The sequence below is a fragment of the Gavia stellata genome, chromosome 7, assembly GCF_030936135.1.
Source record: "Gavia stellata isolate bGavSte3 chromosome 7, bGavSte3.hap2, whole genome shotgun sequence".
Lineage (NCBI taxonomy): Eukaryota > Metazoa > Chordata > Aves > Gaviiformes > Gaviidae > Gavia > Gavia stellata.
Genome location: NC_082600.1, coordinates 6,899,322 through 6,917,357, shown reverse-complemented (window position 1 = coordinate 6,917,357; position 18,036 = coordinate 6,899,322). Strand labels below are relative to the sequence as shown.

The following is an 18,036-nucleotide window of genomic DNA, read 5'->3' as shown; positions in this document are numbered from 1 at the left end:
CCTTCCTCCTCCTGGCGGGATAGAGGAGAACACCGCCTGTGCTCCTGATCCTTTTAGCATTGCTCCGAGGGACACGCGGCCTCTTTTGCTGCTTCTAAGTTGCCTCGTCACAGTATTGTTTGACCCTACTTTGCGTAGCAGGACTGGATGATATCCTGTACCATTCAGCAGGCTTGGCAGCCTCTCAGTGGCGTCAGGAATGTGAGCTGCTGGTGGGCAGCAAACTTCTCTAGACAAATGGTCTGGATGGCAAACAGGTGCTTCAGTGCCCCTCAGTAAGGAATCTCCAGTTGCTAATAGCTTACGCGCTTTCCTGGTGGCACTGGTTCTAATGCGGGCGGGTGGGTGGCTCACCTTTGCCTGCTTGACTTTTCCGGGATCCTGTCCCTTACTCACGTGCTCTGAATTCTCCAATCCCAGACTATCATGCCTGCTTCCTAGCCCCTGGAACACCTCTGTGAAACCCTCCCCGTATCTGGCATCATTGATAAGTAACTGTAGCAAGACCAACTCAGGGTCGTTTAGATCAAGAAGGAAGCAGGGGGATGGTGACGCCGCAGATTTATAGCTGCTTTGCAAAATAGTACTACGCGTGTGTTAAGTAGCGATTGGTCAAATCCTGTTGTACCTGGTCGCCCAGGAAAGGTATAAGAACCTCGTGTAAAACCTCGTTCGGGGTGCCCCAATTTGAATGGGACACCTCATGCGCACGAATAAAGAATTGGTGCTGCACGGGGTTTTCCCTTTCCTTCCTGTGTCCCGCCTACTCCCCTCTTTTCCCTGGGGTATGAGGTGGTCGTGTGCCATCAGCTGTGAGCCGCGCAAACACAGCTCTGTGCATGAAGACCTCTTTCATTGTCCATAGAACAGCAGCCTCGTGAGCCTATCTTGCAGCTCATCGAACTCACGCAGTGCCTCAGCGTGGGCTTCAGGATCCTGTGCCAGGTGCTGGAAGAGGTTGAGTGGCTCGGCCGTTTGGAAGGCTGGGGCAAGGTGATCTCCTCGGGCACGGTCTCATTGCCAAAGAAGAAGTGATCAAGGCGTTTCTCCTCCAGGCAGCAGCACAGGTACCGCATGATATCCTGCAGCCGCGGCAGGAAATCCCTCCTGCGCCAGCCTGACAGGGGTATGGAGGTCAGGAGGTGCATCACAACTGTCTTCAAAGTATAGGTGGAAAAGCCTGTGCCCACCAGGATGCGGGCGCAGATCTGCAGGCATTTGAGGTGGCAGCTGTCATGCGGGGCGTGCCTGGTGATATGCCTGAAGAACTACTGCCACAGCGTAGCTCTCTGGCCGCATTGTTCTTGGGGTGAAGATGGCCTCCGTAGTCTGGCTTCTCCAGAAGATGTCCAAGTCGCATTTCTGCACCCCAATCTTCACCTCAATGAAGAGGCTATACTTGCTTCCTTTTGTCACCTGGAGTTTGGAGGAGTGGCTGGACGGCAGCACTGTTATATGGCATTTGGACAACAGAGTCAAAACCACCCATGCTGCTTCAGATGCATGAGCAGGCAATAGTTGATGTCTGACCTGGCCACTGTATGTGGTCCTTCCCTGAGGCTCATGTTAAAGCTGTGATTAGAAATGTTCCCAGTCTGGTATGGCCCTCAGTTTATTATCTGTTATTGTTTTTTTATGTAGGCAGCGATGAAGTTGCAATAAGAAGACCAAGGGTGATCAAAAGAGACTTCAGAGCCTTGGGACGAATGGTTAAGGGATCAGGAGCACAAGCAGGGTTTTACTTTGTGCTTAAGTAGTGTTTTCCTCTGTGCCTTCAGTTGCAGGGAATGAGGAGGGAAGAAACAAGAAGACCCAGCTGATCAATACCTGGCTCTGTGACTGGTGTCACCAGCAGAATTTTGGGGTTTTTGATCACAGGTCAGTCTCCATGACACTTGGCCAGCTAGCGACAGATGGGGTTCACCTTTCTCAAAGCGGGAAATGGTTGAGAGCCTCTCTGTAAAGATTCAGAGAAAAGCTAATAAAGCAGATGTTCTTGCAGGACTCTACTGTAGATCACCCAGCCAGGATGACAGCACCGATGTATTACTCTCTAAGGAATCAGGGGAAATTTCTAGATCAGTCACCCTAGATTGTCCTTATGGGCGACTTCAATGTCCCAGCTGCGAACTGGGACTGTCATAGAGCAGACACGAACAGGCCCAGGAAATTCCTGAAGGCCACGTTGATGATAACGTTTTGATATGGGTACTAAGGGAGCCGACTAGGAAAGACGCCCTCCTAGATTTGTTGTTTGTGAACAGAGAGGGACTCGTGGGCAAAGTGGTGATTGGTGGCATTCTTGGTCACAGTGACCACGAAATAGCTGAGTTTCCAGTTGTTGGCAACAGGAGGAAAACTGCCAGCAAAACTTCGAGCCTGGCTGTGGGGACAGCAGACTTCAGGCTGCTCAAGGAACTAGTTAGTAAGGTCCCCTGGGCCTCTTCATTAGAGGGTATTGGGGTCCATTAGTGCTGGTCACTTTTTAAGAGCCATCTCTTAAGAGTGCCGGACCAGGCAATTACAAAGTGTTGGAAGTCAAGCAAGCAGTGCAGAAGGCTGTTTTTGCTGAGCAGGGATCTTCTTCTAGAACATAGGTGCAGAAGGAAAAGTGTATAGCCACTGGAAGGAAGGGCAGGCAACACGGGAGGACTACAGAGATGCTGTTCGCCACTGTAGGGAGAAATTCATGCGGCCAAAGCTTGATTAGAGTTCAGGCTGTCTAGCACTGTGAAGGACAACAAAAATGGCTTTTTTAAATATGTTAACAGCAAAAGGAGGATCAGAGATAACATTGGTCCCTTACTTGATGAGGTTGGTCACGTCACAAATAGGGATGTAGACAAAGCAGAGAAGTTTAACGCCTTCTTGGCTTCTGTCTTTAACACCAATGATGGGCCCTGGGACCCCCGGAGCCTTGTGTTGGAAGATCGTGACTGGGGGGATGATGAGCTCCCAGCTGACTCTGAACTTGTTTGAGACTTGCTGCTCCAGCTGAATGCGAAAAAATCTATGCAGCCTGACGGGATTCATACCAGGGTACTGAAAGAGCTGGCCAATGTTATCGCAGGACCTTTCTCGATTATTTTTCAGCAGTCTGGGGAGTCTGGAGAGGTTGCAGTTGACTGGAAGCTGGTAAATGTTGTCCCAATTTTCAAGAATGGAAAGAAGGAAGACCCTGGTAATTACAGGCCTGTCAGTCTCACTTCAGTGCCTGGTAAAATTACGGAGAAGGTTATTCTGGGAGTTACTGAAAAACACTTGAGAGACAATGCAGTCATTGGTCATAGCCAACATGGGTTCACGAGGGGAAAGTTCTGCTTAACTGACTTAATTTCCTTTTATGACAAGGTCACCCATTTAATTGACCAAGGGAAGCCAGTAAATGTGGGGTTTTTTGGATTTTAGCAAAGCTTTTGGTACTGTCTCTCCCAGTATCCTTCCGGACAAAATGTCCAGCACACAGCTAGACAAGTCCATAATATGTTGGGTGAGCAACTGGCTGATGGGTTGGGCTCAAAGAGTTATGGTAAATGGGGTTACATGAGGCTGGTGACCAGTCACCAGTGGGGTCCCACAGGGCTTGATTTTAGGGCCAGCGCTCTTTAATGTTTTTATAAATGATCTGGGTGCAGCAATCGAATGTACATTAATTAAGTTTGCTGATGATACTGAACTAGGAGGAGCTGTGGACTCCCTCAAGGGTAGAGAGGCCTTACAGAGAGATCTGGATAGACTAGAGAGCTGGGCAATCACCAGCCGTATGAAATGTAACAAGAGCAAGTGCGCGATTCTCCACCGGGAATGGGGTAATCAAATCGGGGGATGAGAGGCTGGAGAGCAGCGCTGCAGAATGAGATCTGGGGGTTTGGGTTGAATGCAAATTTAATAGGAGTCAACAGCGTGCCCTGGCAGCCCAAAGGGCCAACTGGGTCCTGGGCTGCATCGAGCACAGCATAGCTAGCTGGTTGAGGGAGGAGATTGTCCCACTCGACACTGCACTGGTGCAGCCCCACCTCGAGTACTGTGTGCAGTTTTGGGCGCCTCAATGTAAGAAGGACATCAGACTATTAGAGTGTGTCTAGGTGTCTAGAGGAGGGCGACCAAGATGGTGAAAGGCCTCGAGGGTAAGGCTTAGGAGGAGCAGCTGAGGTCGCTTGGCTTGATCAGCTTGGAGAAGAGAAGGCTGAGGGGTGACCTCATCGCAGTCTACAACTTCCCCAAGGCGGGCAGCAGAGAGGCAGGTGCTGATCTCCTCTCTCTGGTGACCAGCGACAGGACACGAGGAAATAGAATAATGCTGTGTCAGGGGAAATTCAGACTGGGCCTTAGGAAAAGGTTCTTCCCTAAGAGGGTGGTTGGTCACTGGAACAGGCTCCCCAGGGAAGCGGTCATGGCACTAAGCCTGTCAGAGTTCAAGGAGCCTCTGGATGATGCTCTTAGTCATATGATATAGTTTTAGATAGTCCTGCAAGGAGCAGGGACTCAGACTCAATGATGCTTATGGGTCCCATCCAACTTGAGATATTCTATGATTCTATGATTCTATGATAACAAACTGAGGGACATAAAAGGCTAGGAAATTTCATGGTAACCTGAGCCGCAGGGAGGCAGGCGGCTTCCTAAAAAGGTAGGTCTGCTCAGCAGACCAGAGGAGTAGTGAATGAATTCTTTATTTTGCTTGGCCTGGGCATGTAGCTCTTGCTTTACGTACTAAACTGTCCTCTCTCAACCCACACGTTTTCCCACTTTTATGCTTCAGAGTCTCTCCTCCATCCCACTGGGGGAAAGGGACTGAGTAGCTGTGTGATGCCAAGCTGCCTACTGGCATTAACCCACAACACCTGGGAAGCCAAAGCCCAGGGAATCATTGAAACCAGAGCCCACTGCATCAGCTCTTCTGCAAAATGCTCGCTGACTCTGCCGCAGCTGAGCTGTCAGCACCCTATGCCCGCGTTCGCCATCAAAGTGATGCACAGAGACTCATGGATGCAGCGTTTCTTCAAACAAGTGATTTATTGCCATCTTTGTCCACGGCCAGTCTCCCGGAGGGAACGGACTCTCTCGAAGAGGGAGGGCAGTCACCGTCCAGGTGGTAACGGAGTCTCTGTTGCAAGGCTCCTTGCAATGGCCCCTTCAGCTGCATCGGGTCCCACTCCCCAGAGTGTGCTTCTGCTGTGGAGGAAAGATGCGGCAGCAATTCCCACTGCCGCATGAGCAGCGTGTTCTCTGTGTCCAGCCTGCTCAGTTCTGCAGCACGAGCTCCCCGGGGAGTGTCCTCAGGCCTGGCCCTGTGCTTGGAGAACTGCTCGTCTGGCACAGCACAGCTCTCTGGCCACGTCCTGCTGCTGGTAACACTGGCCTCTACCTACTCGATGCTCAGGAAGGTGTCTGAGCCATCTTGCTGCACCCCAAACATCACCTCAATCAGGAGGGTAATATCGTCCGTGTTTGTCAGCCGGAGCTTGCCTGAGCGCCTGGAAGGTAGCACTGTTAGACGGCAGTGTTGCGACAGAGGCAAAGCCACCCAGGCTGCTTTTACCAATATCTGGAACCAGAGGGTGGTTTTCTCCATGTCTAGGTAGGGGCCGGTGCAGAGGGTGTCTAGGAGGCTGGCGCCCTGATTCCTCCTCAGCTCCTCCTCGGGGTGGTGGAGGAAGCACAGCATGTCCTCCACCAGCTGCTCCCTCGTGCAGGTGCACTTGAGCTCCACGCGGAGACTGGCATGCCTCGCTGGCATCTCCTCCATGGTGCCCAGTTCCAGGTGGAAGGTGTGCCCACGGGGGGGCTTCAGGGGCACAAGCAGGCAGAAGACAGCATCATGCTTATGAGGACTCCAACTTTCTAAGGCACTGCCCACCCCAATGGCTGGCTTCAGTTGCGGCATGAAAGTATTCCTGGAAAGCTTTCGGCAGATGCGGAGAAGTTCATCCACCAGCTCCTCCACCATCACGAACGATTCTGGCAGGTCCAGGAGGCGACTGGACAAAACTCTGCCCACATGCAGTGCAACACTGGGTTTTACTGCCTGCTCCTTATTATGTGCCTTCTTTCTGGAGCTGCCCTCCTTGCGGCTGCTGGCTGGCTGACGGCTCCCTTTCCTGAGCCACCAGCAGAGCCCAAAGAGCAGGACCAGGACTCCAGCAACGGCCCAGAATTGCCACTGCTGCAAGGCAGCAAAGAGCAGGGCTCCCCAGGCAAAGGCGCTCTGCTCCTGGCTCCTCTGCTCCAGCTCCTGCAGCAGCCGAGTCATCTCCTGGCTCAGCTGCTCCGCACACTGCTGCATGCACTCGCGCGTGGCCTCATCCAGCTCATCCCTGACCATCTGCGGGTACTGGAGGAGGCTTTGCACAATGAGTGCGAGGAATATTGCGACAGCCATGGCCTGCAGGAGGAGGGAGAGAAGGGGTTCAGTGGGGCTGGGAGGGAGGGAGCTGCTGGTGGTGGGGGGGCAGAGATGAGAGCCGCAGGGATCTGGGGACATGTAGGAGAGGGGGCGAGGCATCGTGGGAGGCAGGAAGGCCTGCTGTCAGCCCCGGCGGCGGCAGCAGCACAGTGCCCTGCCCAAGGCGCTCCCACGAGTGTCTGGGCCCTCGAGGCAGGGTGAGAACCCACCCCCCTGGGGCTCCGCGTTCCTGCCCACGCCCTCCTCCAGCTCAGCCTCCCCCCGCGTGCGCACTCACCGCTGGCCCAGGCCGGACTGGGGCAGCGCTGCCTGCTGGCGCCCCTTATAACCACCCCCATTGTGACTCGTGCCCTGTGCTGTCACAGGCGCCAGAGCGCATCACAGGCACGCCCGCCAGCCAGCCCCAGCCTTTGGCCCTACCCCGGCTCAGCGACTCACAGCTGCCCCAGGCAGCCGAAGCCCCGACACCCACAAAGTGCAGACCCACCCGGCAGGACGTGGCTCCCAGGGGCTCCCTTTACAAAGCAGACAGAAGCCTCCCAAGCCCTTACCAAACATAAAATCGGGTGACATAACCCATGGATGCTTGTTCCTTGAGATGCCATCCTGTGAGATGGGATCGGCTCCCTTGGTGCTGACCTCTGTGCTTGTGGACATGGGTGTGCTCTTGGTGCCTTCGTGACACCGATGGTGGGTGGTGGTGTATATCCTGGTGGTGGGGTGGGACCTGCCCACGGCAGGACCTCTGCTCCTGCTGTGCCACTGCGAGAGGACAGGGACCCTCAGATTGATAAGGGATCAAGTACGGTCCGATGAGCAGTCCACGAAAAGAGGGGGTGGAAGCCGGCCGGAACAGGTGAGCGCTACCCTAGGACTCGGGAAAATTTAGCGCGCTAAGAAAACAAAGGGAATCTTGCTCTGATCAAGCGAGCGGCCGGGAGGAGAATGGGGTCTTCTTTGTCAAAGGAAGAGGCGGCAGTGCTCAAGTTTCTCCTACATATACTCTCTACGAGAGGACTGAGTTATGATCTGTGTATGGGATCACCCGGCTAAACCTGTTTCAGAGCACCAAGGCAAGATGCAGGGAGTTGTGATTGGACTCAGCTTTGTCTCACCTTGACAAATCCTTATCTATGCAGAGAGGACCTGGGGGGAGCTGTGGAAACGGCTCAGCCCGGGGTTGTCTGAACACTGCCGGAACCCGAAACCCAAAACCCAAATGGAGCCTGAATGATCCCTTAACAAACAAAATGCCCTGAGTACCATTCCACCACTATTCAGTAACTGTGTGCTAGACATCACTAAATTACCACATAGACTAAGGAGCCGAGCCATCAAGGCACCAGAGATAAACATTCGTGCATAAGCCTGCCCCCACCCATCAAATCAGGGAATAAAAAAACCCGTAAGGTTTGGGCAGAAAAATGGGGAGAGTCGCTTTTCCAAGGGTACAGCTGGCCTGTAGGAGATTCTTTCCCCCTTGTCCAGGACGCTGTACAAAGTAACTTCCCAGGGATTAAGAGGCCTTACCTGAGAGAGGGGGTAAGTGATTAAGAAACATACGTATGGTATTTGGCATGCTTTAAGACTGTGATTAGTGCACTCTTTTTTTTGTAAGGTATTAATATCTAGCACGCTTGTGAATTGTGTATTTAATTGCAATAGTGCATTCCTCCATTGTATCCATAAAAGAACCTGCAATAGTGGCGTATTGGACCTGTGAGTGAAGTTCAAATAAATTGTTAATTTGAACCTGACAGTGAAGTCTTTCTCTCCGTCACAACCTGTCTACCTCGAAGGCGCTGTTAATTTGGGCGCGCAATAAAAGACTTATCCCCACGATTGAGGCTGCCTATGCTCAGGACACTTGGTCTCATTTATCGATGCAGCAACAGCAAGCTTTGCAAAAGATAACCAAGAAATTAGTCAGTGGGGCATCACAACGATTCATTACAGAACTACCTATGCACTTACTTATTGTTAATTCCAGTAAAAGTAGGAACCATGTTTTAGGTCTCTTAATCCAGCAATCACCAAAAAGTGTTGTAATATTAGAATGGCTTTTCTTGTCATATCAGCCTAAGACAACAGTGTCTACTAGAATAGAACTGCTTGCAAATATCATCATAAAGGGAAGGCGTCGCAGTATTGATTTAACAGGGCAGGATCCAGAACGAATTTATATTCCTGTTAAGCAATCCTATTTAGATTGGCTTTTGTCCTCTTCTGATATTTTACAATATGCTTTTGCAGAATATACTGGTCAGATTACTAATGCTTACCCACCCACAAGACTTTTACCGTTGTTACAGGACCAAGCGTTTGAAGAATCTCCGCAATTATGAGAAACGCCTGTCCCAGGGCTTACCATTTTTACCGATGCAGGAAAAAAGTCAAAACGAGCCGCTATTACTTGGTGTGTTCAGGGACAATGGCATTCCCAATTGCTTACGGGTTGTCCGCAAGATTCGTTGCAAACATTAGAGCTAAAGGCCGTGGTTTGGGCTTTTCAGAATTGGGCAACTCAACCTCTTAACATTGTTTCTGATTCTTTGTATGCGGTGGGTACTGTTAAACGGATTGAACGATCTATGGTACGTGAGGTGAAAAACCCGATATTATACCAGTTGTTGTTACAGATGTTGCATTTGTTAAATCAGCGAACCAATCCTCATTTTATTACGCATATTCACAGCCATCAGTTTGACTCTGGTCTGGCCATTGGCAATAACAGAGCAGATGACTTAGTTGCCGCCGCTTGGGAAAATCGCCAAACTAACCTGTTTGCGCAAGCCCGGAGTTCCCATGAATTTTTTCACCAATCGGCTAAAGTTTTAGTGAGACAATTTAATCTTTCTATTTCTGATGCCCGTGGCATTGTGCAATCATGTCCGGACTGCCAAATTACAGGTCTGGGATTGGGTTTAGGAGTCAATCCTCGTGGATTGCATGCTTTACAATTGTGGCAGATGGACGTCACTCATATTCCTGAATTTGGGCGTCAAAAATATGTTCATGTAAGCATTGACACATATTCTCTGGCTATGTGGGCAACGGCGCAGACAGGTGAAACGGCGAGACGTGGTTAGACATATGTGTGCATCCATCGCTGTGTTAGGTGTACCTAATGAAATTAAAACCGATAACGGGCCTGCTTCTGTTTCGCATCGCTTCGCACATTTTTGTACCCAGTGGGGCATCCGTAGGTCTACGGGTATTCCACATTCCCTGACGGGACAGGCCATAGTAGAACGTGCTCATGCTAGGCTGAAATCGCTTTTGCAAAAACAAAAAGGGGGAGACTCATCCCTGTGTCCAGCTGAACAGCTTGCAAAAGTGCTGTGTGTGTTAATTTTTTTACACTTAACGGGCGATCGCAAGTCCCCCCCAATAGTGATACATCATTTATCGCTGAAATCTGGCCTGCAGCCCTCGACACCTGTGCGGGTACAGTTCAAGGACCCAATTTCTGGGGAATGGAAAGGTCCTGCTGAAGTTAAAATGACTGGGAGAGGTTATGCTTGGATCTTAACAGATCAGGGTCCACGGTGGGTCCCAGCACGGTGGATTAGACCATGGAAAGAACCTCCTCCTTCGATTGACCCCGTCCAGTTGAATGACAACTGAATACGTGCACTGTGCCACCTGCGGACGACAAGAATTTCGTTGTCGAGGATTAGCGGGACATTGGTGTCATGACTGTTTAGAAGGACAATACCAAATCGGTTCGCAATGCTTCTCGCATCATGGTAGCAACACGTCACGAGCCTGAGGCCAACTCTGACAGACTGCTCCAACAGACTCAGTTATGGTATACGCGGATCTGGCAGCAAATGAATTCCGGGAACTCATCCACATAAGACTGGCCTTTTTAGAATTCTGATGAATATGTATGATTTTTCTATATATGAACTGAGGTGCTTTGCTAACCCGTTGGAGCACTCATGGTGGACAAATCCCCAGTGCTGCCCAGCGCTGTATTAAAGAATGCCTGCTTAATAACAAACTAGTTGTTATTAAGTTATTCATCTTGGAAAACCGTCCTGATCGCGGGCTTGGTACCGACTTTGTTGTTTCAGTTTTAGATGGGACAATCTCTGTCCGGCTGCAGGAACCTCTGAATCGGCGACTCCCTAGGCCAGCCCCAGAGATTTCTCTGGAGGGACTCACCGATTCAGTGGATCCTTGCGGGGGCAGACAAGGACCTCTGGTAAGAATAAGGCATTCTTTTTTGTTAGAGACCAGTCATTTGAAGCTGCTCATAAGTCACGGTTTGTGAGAACCCCGCCGGGTGGCATACAATTGCATATATGATTTGTATTAATCACTTGGTTACTACGTTGCATGATTTGTATTGATCATTTGGTTAGTACTGTCATTTGGTTGTGAATGAATGGGAACAAACTAAATCAAAGTGTGCTGATTTGTTTAAATATAATAGGGATAGACGAAGGAACAGATAAATATGGAGCGGTGGTTGTTATTTATGGGCTTGTTAGCGTTACCTGGTGGAAGCCTTACTGCTTTCTCCGGTAATTCGTTTGTCACCTCACTTCAAAAGGTAAATATCACTGGGTTGAAGGAATGTTGGGTTTGTGGTACGGCTGATCAATATCAGAACCCCGTAACTGGTATTCCGATAACGAATTGGAGTGCATACAATACCTATGAACTACTCAACACTAGTGGTCAATGTAGAAATTTATCTAGCCCCTTACAGGATCATCCCTAGTCATTACAGCTACTCAATAAGTCTGTTGTTTTTATCAATTATACTTATGATAACAAGGCAGTAACCTGGAATGAAATGTCCTCACCCTATTATGGGAATTTTAATACCTCGAAGGGGAATTGGACGAGAGTGCGGTTGAAATACGGTCCATTTAATGCACTTAGACAAGGTCCACAAAACAACACGTTGGGTATAGATCTCCAACAGTGGACCGACTTTCTCTATGCTCTCACTGGGCAGAATAAAAGCCTCGTGATCACGGTCACCTGTGACCTACAACCAGGCCTATGGTGGCTGTGTGGTGATTTGATAGCCAGAAAGCAGTTGCCTGGCAACTGGACTGGGCACTATACTCTTGGAATGTTAATACCAAACCTCCAAGTTTTTAATCATTCTGACATGCATGGTATCGTGCGTGGTGTTTGGACGCGGTCACGATGTCGGAGAAGCCGAGAGAATCCCTTGAGCATTTACAATACCTGTTTTCACAGCTTTGTTAGGGCAATCTTTCCTACATTGGGTATTCAACAGTTAGAGCAAGCCCTGGTAAATATTTCCACAGAAATGGAGCTCATTGCCAATGCTACAGCCGCAGCCATCACTGCGTTGCAGATGGAAGTTCCATCCTTGAAAGAGGTTGTATGGCAGAATCGCCGAGCCCTTGACCTCCTCACCGCCCAGGTGGGAGGAGTCTGTACCCTTATAAACGAGTCTTGTTGTGCTTATGTAGATCAGTCAGGGGTAATTTTATCCAATGTACAACAAATATGGGATCACACAAAAATCTTACATGCTGTCACCCAGGACAACGTTTCATGGTTAGAATCATTGTTTAAATCGTAGGGCATTACAGGATGGTTAGCAACCCTGGTTAAAACTGGGCTGTTTATATTGCTTGTCATTTTTGTAGCATTGCTTGTGTTGCCTTGTTTATTTCAATGTTTTCAAAAGGCATTAGAAGGAATGGTGCGAAGAGTATGGTTCAACCAAGTGCCAGTTCTCTCCGATGAGCCTTGGAGTGTTCAAAAAAAAGAAGGGGGAATTGTGGGAGATTTTCTGGTAAGAAATGGACATCCTGTGAACACTCCAAGCACTGAAAATCTGTACTTAACTTGTATATAGGCCTCTGTACTCAAAGGTTATGAGCGAACAATGATTTGGACTGAAAGGTTACCTTCGGGCAGCATGAATGCTGTGTAATCTAAAAGCAGAACAAGAAAAGGGAGGAAAGCATGATAAAGACAGAACTTCAGCCAGGATATAGGCGGGAGCCACGTTCGTGTGAACAGCTAGCTTTAACCAATGGTGGAATGCTTAGAGTCGCGTGCTTGCTTGCTGAAAACCAATCATAAGGCTGACGGCGCGTGTAATGCGGTAACAGAAGGTATATTAACTGAGCTATCTGCGCAATAAAGTGGCATCAAACTGATCATATTGGTCGTCGTGTTGTTGTCCGTGACTTCCGCGTCAACAGCTAGTACCTCTGCAAACAGCTTTTCCCATATCGCAAATGGTTTTAAATGCAACCTTTTCATGATCACTATGGCCCAGACAGTCACCAACCATCACTTCACCCACGAGACCATCTCTATGTACAAACAGCAGGTCTAGGAGGGCACCTTTCCTACTCGGCTCCCTTAGTACCCTTAGTAATCAAAACGTTATCTTCAGCGTGGCCTTCAGGAATTTCCTGGGCCTGTTCGTGTCTGTCCCATGACAGTCCCAATTTGCAGCTGGGAAGTTGAAGTCTCCCGTAAGGACAACATAGGGCGACTGATCCAGAGATTTCCCTTGATTCCTTAGAGAGTAATACATCGGTGCCGTCATCCTGGCTGGGTGATCCATAGTAGAGTCCTGCAAGAACATCTGCTTTATTAGCTTTTCCCCTAATCTTTACGCAAAGGCTCTCGACCATGTCGTCCCCAACTGCAAGCGCTGTACAGCCCAACCCCTCCTTTACATACAGCACTACCCCACCGCCTCGCCTGCCCTGCCCTGCCTCTCTCTCCTGAAGAGCCTGTAACAGTCCATCAGAGCACTCCAGTCACAGGACTCTTGCCAACAAGTCTCACTGAGGCCAATGATGTCGTAGCTCTGGGACTGAGCCAAGACCTCTAGTCCCTCCTGTCTATCCCTCACACCGTGTGCATTAGTGTACAAACATTTCAAAAGCGCTCCAGTGTACTCACCACATCGTGGAGTAGAGGGAAAGCTCTCACTAGCACACCGTCCCTCAAACATTGTCATGCCGTCCCTTAGCTTATCACTAGTAAGCCTGATTTTTTCCCTTCCCCCCTTCAAAGCTAGTTTAAAACTCTTTCAATCAGCCCCGCTAACTGGTGAGCAAAAATACTTTTCCCCCATGGAGAACGGTGAATCTCGTCAGGCCCCAGCAGGCCTGGAGTCAGGTAGACCATCCCGTGATGGAAAAACCCCAAATTCTGCTAGTGACGCTAGCCCCAGAGCCAGGTATTGATAAGCTGTGTCCGCCTGCTTGTTTCGATGTCATTCCCTACGACTGTGAGGACAGAGGAGAACACTACCTGTGCTCCTGATCCCTTTACCAATCTCCCCGAGGCCCTGAAGTCTCTTTTGACCGCCCTTGGGCTTCTCATCGCGACTTTGTTGGTACCCACATGAAAAAGCAAGAGTGGCTAATAATCTGAGGGCCGTACTAGGTTAGGAAGTTTCCTGGTAACGCCTTCACCCTGAGCCGCAGGGAGGCAGAACGCTTCCCGAAAAGGCAGGTGTGCTCAGCAGAGCAGGGGAGTAGTGAATGAATTCTTTAATTTGCTTGGCCTGGGCATGTAGCTCTTGCATTACCTACTAAGCTGTCCTCTCTCAACCCACACGTTTTCCCACTTTTATGCTTCAGAGTCTCTCCTCCATCCCACTGGGGGAAAGGGATTGAGAAGCAGCGTGATGCCAAGCTGCCTACTGGCATTAACCCACAACACCTGGGAAGCCAAAGCCCAGGAAATCATTGAAACCAGAGCCCACTGCATCAGCTCTTCTGCAAAATGCTCGCTGACTCTGCCGCAGCTGAGCTGTCAGCACCCTATGCCCGCGTTCGCCATCAAAGTGATGCACAGAGACTCATGGATGCAGCGTTTCTTCAAACAAGTGATTTATTGCCATCTTTGTCCACGGCCAATCTCCCGGAGGGAATGGACTCTCTCGAAGAGGGAGGGCAGTCACCGTCCAGGTGGTAACGGGAGTCTCTGTCACAAGCCTTCTTGCAACAGCCTCTTCAGCTGCATCGGCTCAGACTCCCCAGAGTGTGCTTTTGCTCTGGAGGAAAGGTGTGTTCAGCAGTTCCCGCTGCCAACTGAGCAGTGTCTTCTCCATATGCTGCGTGCTCGGTTCTGCGGCACCAGCCTCCCGGGGAGCGTCTAGGATGGGTAGACTCTCCACCCGGCCCCCAGTGAGCACACCGAGGCACATCAGCAGTGCCTCTTGCTTGGTCCTTGCACAGCCGGAGCTGCCAGCAAGAATGTCTGAGCCCCTGTGAAATGCCTTCCCGGCCGCAGCCAGTGCGAGGGGAAAGCAGGGCGAAACTCGTCTTTGTCGCCACCATCGTCATCACCGTCTGCTGCGCTGGGGACACCATTGAGAGGAGAACGCTGCTGCTCTTGGCAGAGGGCTGCTGCGCACGGGGTTTTCCCTTTCCTTCCTGTGTCCAGCCTTCTCCCCTCTTTTTCCCTGGGGTACGAGGTGGTTGTGTGCCATCAGCTGTGAGCCGCGCAAACATAGCTCTGTGCATGAAGACCTCTTTCATTGTCCATAGAACAGCAGCCTCGTGAGCCTATCTTGCAGCTCATCGAACTCACGCAGTGCCTCAGCGTGGGCAGCAGGATCCTGTGCCAGGTGCTGGAAGAGGTTGAGTGGCTCGGCCGTTTGGAAGGCTGGGGCAAGGTGATCTCCTCGGGCACGGTCTCATTGCCAAAGAAGAAGTGATCAAGGCGTTTCTCCTCCAGGCAGCAGCGCAGGTACTGCATGATATCCTGCAGCCGCGGCAGGAAATCCCTCCTGCGCCAGCTTGACAGGGGTATGGAGGTCAGGAGGTGCATCACAACTGTCTTCAATATATAGGTGGAAAAGCCTGTGCCCACCAGGATGCGGGCGCAGATATGCAGGCATTTGAGGTGGCAGCTGTCATGTGGGGCTTGCCTGGCGATATGCCTGAAGAACTTCACCTCTGCCACAGCGTAGCTCTCTGGCCATGTCGTGCTTGGGGTGAAGATGGCCTCCGTAGTCTGGCTGCTCAGGAAGATGTCCGAGTCACCTTGCTGCACCCCAACCATCATCTCAATGGTGAGGCTCTCCGTGTGGCCTTTTGTCACCTGGAATTTGCAGGAGCGGCTGGAGGGCAGCACTTTTAAACAGCATTGGCACGACAGTGGCAAAATCACCCATGCTGCTTTCACCAATTGATGGAACTAGCGGGCAGTTTTTGCCCATCTAGGTAGGATTCAGTGCAGAGGGTGCGTAGGAGGCTGGGGTCCTGATTCCTCCTCCGCTGCTCCTCGGGGTGGTGGAGAAAGCACAGCATCTGTCCTGCCAGCCACTCCCTCATGCAGATGCATACCAGCTCTACACCCATGGAGAAGGTCCTTGCCAGCATCTCCCCTGCAGTGCCCAGCTCCAGGTGGAAGGCATGCCCACGGGGGGGCTTGAGGGGCACAAGCAGGCGGTAGACAATGTCTTTCTCACGGGGACTCCAGCATTCAAAGGCGCTGCCCACCCCAATGGCTGATTGCAGCACTGGGAAGAAACTCTTTGACAAGAGCTGTTGAAGGCAAGGATGAAGTTGCCCATGAGCTCCTCTGCCAGCTGCCTCTCTTTGGCCATGTTCTGAACTGGCCACTGTATGTGCTCCTCCAAAAACCTTCCCACGTCATTTGCATCATCATTGTCATTATCTTCTTCCTCCTCCGCCTCCACCGGCTCCCTGTCGCTGCTGGAGCTTTCCTCGTCGCTGCTGATGTCTGGCTCATGTCTCTTTTTCCTGAGCCACCAGCAGAACCCAAAGAGCAGGACCAGGACTCCAGCAATGGCCCAGAATTGCCACTGCTGCAAGGCAGCAAAGAGCAGGGCTTCCCAGGCAAAGCCGCTCTGCTCCTGGCTACTCAGCTCCTGGCTCCTCAGCTCCTGGCTCCTTTGCTCCAGCTCCTGCAGCAGCCGAGTCATCTCCTGGCTCAGCTGCTCCGCACGCTGCTGCATGCGCTCGCGTGTGGCCTCATCCAGCTCATCACCGACCATCTGCGGGTACTGGAGGAGGCTTTGCACAATGAGTGCGAAGAATTCTGTGACAGCCATGGCCTGCAGGAGGAGGGAGAGAAGGGGTTCAGTGGGGCTGGGAGGGAGGGAGCTGGGGGGGGGGACGGGGACAGGGACGGGAGTCACAGGGATCTAGGGGAAGGTAGGAGAGGGGGCAAGGCATCTGGGAGGCAGCAAGGCCTGCTCTCAGCCCCGGCGGTGGCGGCGGCACAGCGCCCTGCTGCAGGAGCTCCCACGAGCGTGGTGAGAACCCACCCCCCTGGGGCTCCGCGTTCCTGCCCACGCCCTCCTCCAGCTCAGCCTCCCCCCGCGTGCGCACTCACCGCTGGCCCAGGCCGGACTGGGGCAGCGCTGCCTGCTGGCGCCCCTTATAACCACCCCCATTGTGACTCCTGCCCTGTGCTGTCACAGGCGCCAGAGCGCATCACAGGCACGCCCGCCAGCCAGCCCCAGCCTTTGGCCCTACCCCGGCTCAGCGACTCACAGCTGCCCCAGGCAGCCGACGCCCCGACACCCACAAAGTGCAGACCCACCCGGCAGGACGTGGCTCCCAGGGGCTCCCTTTACAAAGCAGACAGAAGCCTCCCAAGCCCTTACCAAACATAAAATCGGGTGACGTAACCCATGGATGCTTGTTCCTTGAGATGCCATCCTGTGAGATGGGATCGGCTCCCTTGGTGCTGACCTCTGTGCTTGTGGACATGGGTGTGCTCTTGGTGCCTTCGTGACACCGATGGTGGGTGGTGGTGTATATCCTGGTGGTGGGGTGGGACCTGCCCATGGCAGGACCTCTGCTCCTGCTGTGCCACTGCGAGAGGACATTGCTTCCAAAGAGACATTTCCCAGGGTGATGAGGGGGTGCGGGTGGAGATTTCCCAGTGGGCAACTCATCCTGCTGATAGAGCAGCGTCTTCTCCATGTCCAGCATGTTCAGCTCTGCGGTACCAAGTCCCTGGGGAGTGTCTGGGACAGGCAGATTCTCTACCCGGAGCCCAGTGAACAAGCCTCTTGCTTGGTCCCTGCCCAGACGGAGCTGCCAGGGAGTTTCTCGGCCCTTGTGAAATCAGCACCATGGCCATGGCAGTGCGAGGGGAAAGCAGGCAAAAATCATCTTCGTAGCCACTGTGGTCTGCACCGGCTGCTGCGCTGGGGAGACCATTGAGAGGAGGATGGTGCCGCTCTCGGCAGAGGGCTGCTGTGCAGGGATTTCCCTTTCCTTTCTGTGTCCCACGTTCTCCCCTCTTTTTCCCTGGGGTATGGGGTCAGGTGAATGCCATCAGCTCCCAACAAACCTGGCTTCTCAAAGGTAGAGCCATGACCAGAGAAGCCAAAACCTTGAGTACCAGCTACGCAGCCAGGCATTCAGTGCTCAGTTTGTCTGCTCCTTCCCGAACCCCTTCCTCCTCCCGGCGGGATAGAGGAGAACACCGCCTGTGCTCCTGATCCTTTTAGCATTGCTCCGAGGGACACGCGGCCTCTTTTGCTGCTTCTAAGTTGCCTCGTCACAGTATTGTTTGACCCTACTTTGCGTAGCAGGACTGGATGATATCCTGTACCATTCAGCAGGCTTGGCAGCCTCTCAGTGGCGTCAGGAATGTGAGCTGCTGGTGGGCAGCAA

The 18,036-nt window shown here is 51.9% G+C and overlaps 2 pseudogenes; both read right to left on the bottom strand.

Annotated features, from left to right (window-relative positions):
- Positions 1–852: 852 nt before the first annotated feature.
- On the bottom strand, positions 853–6,382 carry LOC132317295 (inositol 1,4,5-trisphosphate receptor-interacting protein-like 1; annotated as a pseudogene).
- Positions 6,383–14,912: 8,530 nt separating this feature from the next.
- On the bottom strand, positions 14,913–16,457 carry LOC132317294 (inositol 1,4,5-trisphosphate receptor-interacting protein-like 1; annotated as a pseudogene).
- Between the last annotated feature and the right edge of the window lie 1,579 nt (positions 16,458–18,036).